The sequence below is a fragment of the Herpailurus yagouaroundi genome, unplaced genomic scaffold (assembly GCF_014898765.1).
Source record: "Herpailurus yagouaroundi ecotype Mexico unplaced genomic scaffold, PumYag 67235, whole genome shotgun sequence".
Lineage (NCBI taxonomy): Eukaryota > Metazoa > Chordata > Mammalia > Carnivora > Felidae > Herpailurus > Herpailurus yagouaroundi.
The window spans coordinates 640,157-644,795 of NW_024420070.1; the positions used below are offsets into that span (position 1 = coordinate 640,157).

Consider the following 4,639-nt stretch of genomic DNA (forward strand, 5'->3'; position numbering starts at 1 on the left):
TTTTTTTTTGTTAATGTGATGTATCACGTTGATTGATTTGCGAATGTTGAACCAGCCCTGCATCCCAGGAATGAATCCCACTTGGTCATGGTGAATACTTCTTTTTATATGCCGTTGAATTCGATTTGCTAGTATCTTATTGAGAATTTTTGCATCCATATTCATCAGGGATATTGGCCTGTAGTTCTCTTTTTTTACTGGGTCTCTGTCTGGTTTAGGAATCAAAGTAATACTGGCTTCATAGAATGAGTCTGGAAGTTTTCCTTCCCTTTCTATTTCTTGGAATAGCTTGAGAAGGATCAGTATTATCTCTGCTTTAAACGTCTTGTAAAATTCCCCTGGGAAGCCATCTGGTCCTGGACTCTTATTTGTTGGGAGATTTTTGATAACCGATTCAATTTCTTCGCTGGTTATGGGTCTGTTCAAGCTTTCTATTTCCTCCTGATTGAGTTTTGCAAGAGTGTGGGTGTTCAGGAATTTGTCCATTTCTTCCAGGTTGTCCAATTTGTTGGCATATAATTTTTCATAGTATTCCCTGATAATTGTTTGTATCTCTGAGGGATTGGTTGTAATAATTCCATTTTCATTCATGAGTTTATCTATTTGGGTCATCTCCCTTTTCTTTTTGAGAAGCCTGGCTAGAGGTTTGTCAATTTTGTTTATTTTTTCAAAAAACCAACTCTTGGTTTCGTTGATCTGCTGTACAGTTTTTTAGATTCTATATTGTTTATTTCTGCTCTGATCTTTATTATTTCTCCTCTTCTGCTGGGTTTAGGCTGCCTTTGCTGTTCTGCTTCTATTTCCTTTAGGTGTGCTGTTAGATTTTTTATTTGGGATTTTTCTTGTTTCTTGAGATTGGCCTGGATGGCAATGTATTTTCCTCTCAGGACTGCCTTCGCTGCGTCCCAAAGCGTTTGGATTGTTGTATTTTCATTTTCGTTTGTTTCCATATATTTTTTAATTTCTTCTCTAATTGCCTGGTTGACCCACTCATTCGTTAGTAGGGTGTTCTTTAACCTCCATGCTTTTGGAGGTTTTCCAGACTTTTTCCTGTGGTTGATTTCAAGCTTCATAGCATTGTGGTCTGAAAGTATGCATGGTATAATTTCAATTCTTGTGAACTTATGAAGGGCTCTTTTGTCACCCAGTATATGATCTATCTTGGAGAATGTTCCATGTGCACTCGAGAAGAAAGTCTATTCTGTTGCTTTGGGATGCAGAGTTCTAACTATATCTGTCAAGTACATCTGATCCAATGTATCATTCAGGGCCCTTGTTTCTTTATTGACCATGTGTCTAGATGATCTATCCATTTCTGTAAGTGGGGTGTTAAAGTCCCTGCAATTACCACATTCTTATCAATAAGTCTGCTTATGTTTATGAGTAATTGTTTTATATATTTGGGGGCTCCGGTATTCGACGCATAGACATTTATAATTGTTAGCTCTTCCTGATGGATAGATCCTGTCACTATTATATAATGTCCTTCTTCATCCCTTGTTACAGCCTTTCATTTAAAGTCTAGTTTGTCTGATATAAGTATGGCTACTCCAGCTTTCTTTTGGCTTCCAGTAGCATGATAACTAGTTCTCCATCCCCTCACTCTCAATCTAAAGGTGTCCTCAGGTCTAAAATGAGTCTCTTGTAGACAGCAAATAGATGGGTCTTGTTTTTTTATCCATTCTGATACCCTATGTCTTTTGGTTGGTGCATTTAATTCATTTACATTCAGTGTTATTATAGAAAGGTACGGGTTTAGAGTCATTGTGATGTCTGTATGTTTTGTGCTTGTAGTGATGTCTCTGGTACTTTGTCTCACAGGGTCCCCCTTAGGATCTCTTGGAGGGCTGGTTTAGTGGTGACAACTTCCTTCAGTTTTTGTTTGTTTGGGAAGACCTTTATCTCTCCTTCTATTCTAAATGACAGACTTGCTGGATAAAGGATTCTTGGCTGCATATTTTTTCAGTTTAGCACACTGAAGATATCGTGCCAATTCTTTCTGGCCTGCCAAGTTTCAAACGAGAGATCAGTCACAAGTCTTATAGGTCTCCCTTTATATGTGAGGGCACATTTACCCCTTGCTGCTTTCAGAATTTTCTCTTTATCCTTGTATTTTGCCAGTTTTACTATGATATGTCGTGCAGAAGATCGATTCAAGTTACGTCTGACGGGAGTTCTCTGTGCCTCTTGGATTTCAATGCCTTTTTCCTTCCCCAGTTCTGGGAAGTTCTCATCTATAATTTCTTCAAGTACCCCTTCAGCACCTTTCCCTCTCTCTTCCTCCTCTGGGATACCAATTAGGCGTATATTATTTCTTTTCAGTGTATCACTTAATTCTCTAATTTTCCCCTCATACTCCTGGATTTTTTTATCTCTCTTTTTCTCAGCTTCCTCTTTTTCCATAACTTTATCTTCTAGTTCACCTATTCTCTCCTCTGCTTCTTCAATCCGAGCTGTGGTGGTTTCCATTTTGTTTTGCATTTCGTTTAAAGCGTTTTTCAGCTCCTCGTGACTGTTCCTTAGTCCCTTGATCTCTGTAGCAAGAGATTCTCTGCTGTCCTCTATACTGTTTTCAAGCCCAGCGATTAATTTTATGACTATTATTCTAAATTCACTTTCTGTTATATTATTTAAATCCTTTTTGATCAGTTCATTAGCTGTTGTTATTTCCTAGAGATTCTTCTGAGGGGAATTCTTCCGCTTGGTCATTTTGGATAGTCCGTGGAGTGGTGAGGACCTGCAGGGCACTTCCCCTGTGCTGTGGTGTATAACTGGAGTTGGTGGGCGGGGCTGCAGTCCGACCTGATGTCTGACTCCAGCCCACCGCTGGGGCCACAGTCAGACTGGTGTGTGCCTTCTCTTCCCCTCTCCTAGGGGCAGGATTCACTGTGGGGTGGTGTGGCCCATCTTGGCTACTTGCACACTGCCAAGCTTTTGATGCTGGGGATCTGGCGTATAGCTGGGGTGGGTAGGCAAGGTGCACGGGGGCAGGAGGGGCAGGCTTAGCTCGCTTCTCCTTAGGTGATCCACTTCAGGAGGGGCCCCTCTTCCGTGGGCCTGTCGTCTGCGCTTGGCTCTGGAGACTCCATTCTGCTAATCCTCTGGTGGTTTTTGGGTTATTTAGGCAGGTGTAGGTGGAATCTAAGTGCTCAGCAGGATGCGCGGTGAGCCCAGCATCCTCCTACGCTGCCATAGTCCCTCTCTCCTGGCCAAAATAATTTCATTGAAATGAGGATTATTTTCAGTTCTCCATATAGGGCGATCTGGAGAGGAGAGCTTGATCCAGCGAGACCAGATAGAATGTTCTAACAAAACCTCCAGAGTAATTAACAGGCGTTATCTACCCAAGGAATGGAACAAATAGGAAGTTCAGGTTCTAAGGAGCTGCCTTGTTTGTGCCAGTGGCCCCACACTAGCTCTTTATTAATTGCACCACCTGTGATGCTGATAGCGAACTGAGTTTTGGAACATTTCAGGCCTGGCATGGAATGCAGTTTTTACACAAGTGTCCTGTGGTTCAGAAATCCGATTTCACAGCTTATCTTCCATTAGATGAAAGTGTTTATGGTGTGTTGGAGCTGGAGTAAGTTCCTGCGGGTGCCCAAGAGCAGGGGCCTCCTCTCTCCTCTCATTAATTTGCTGATGCCTAACTGCACTGATGCAGCGGTGAGATACCGGGGAGAGAGCTATACCACATCTTCTTTATCCATTCATCCATCGATGGACATTTGGGCTCTTTCCATACTTTGGTTATTGTTGATAGTGCTGCTATAAACATTGGGGTGCATCTGTCCCTTCAAAACAGCACACCTGTATACCTTGGATAAATGCCTAGTTGTGCAATTTCTGGGTGGTAGGGTAGTTCCATTTTTAATTTTTTGAGGAACCTCCATACTGTTTTCCAGAGTGGCTGCACCAGTTTGCATTCCCACCAACAATGCAAAAGAGATCCTCTTTCTCCACATCCTCGCCAACATCTGTTGTTGCCTGTGTTGTTAATGTTAGCCATTCTGACAGGTGTAAGGTGGAATCTCATTGTGGTTTTGATTTGTATTTTCCTGACGATGAGTGAAGTTGAGCATTTTTTCTTGTGTCAGCCATATGAATGTATTCTTTGGAGAAGTGCCTATTCATGTCTTTTTCCCTTTTCTTCACTGGATTATTTGACTTTGGGGCGTTGAGTTTGATAATTTCTTTACAGATTTTGGATACTAACCCTTTATCTGATATGTTGTTTGTAAATATCTTCTCCCATTCTCTCAGTTGCCTTTTAGTTTTGCTAATTATTTCCTTTGATGTGCAGAAGCTTTTTATTTTGATGAGGTCCCAGTAGTTCATTTTTGCTTTTGTTTGCCTTGCCTCTGGAGACGTGCTGAGTAAGAAGTTGCTGCGGTCAAGATCAAAGAGGTTTCTGCCTGCTTTCTCCTCGAGGATTTTGATGGCTTCCTGTCTTACATTGAGGACTTTCATCCATTTTGAGTTTATTTTTGTGTATGGTGTAAGAAAGTGGTCCAGGTTCATTCTTCTGCATGTCGCTGTCCAGTTTTCCCAGCACCACTTGCTGAAAAGACTGTCTTTATTCCATTGGATATTCTTTCCTGCTTTATCAAAGATTAGTTGGCCATACGTTTGTGGGTCC

At 41.5% G+C, this 4,639-nt stretch overlaps 1 long non-coding RNA gene across 1 annotated transcript in view; it reads right to left on the reverse strand.

Annotated features, from left to right (window-relative positions):
- Positions 1-3,422, reverse strand: part of LOC121024852 (uncharacterized) — a 20,067-nt gene extending 16,645 nt beyond the window's left edge. The window contains exon 1 of the long non-coding RNA XR_005787833.1: positions 3,316-3,422. This is a non-coding gene — a long non-coding RNA (uncharacterized LOC121024852). The remainder of the gene's footprint in view (positions 1-3,315) is intronic.
- Between the last annotated feature and the right edge of the window lie 1,217 nt (positions 3,423-4,639).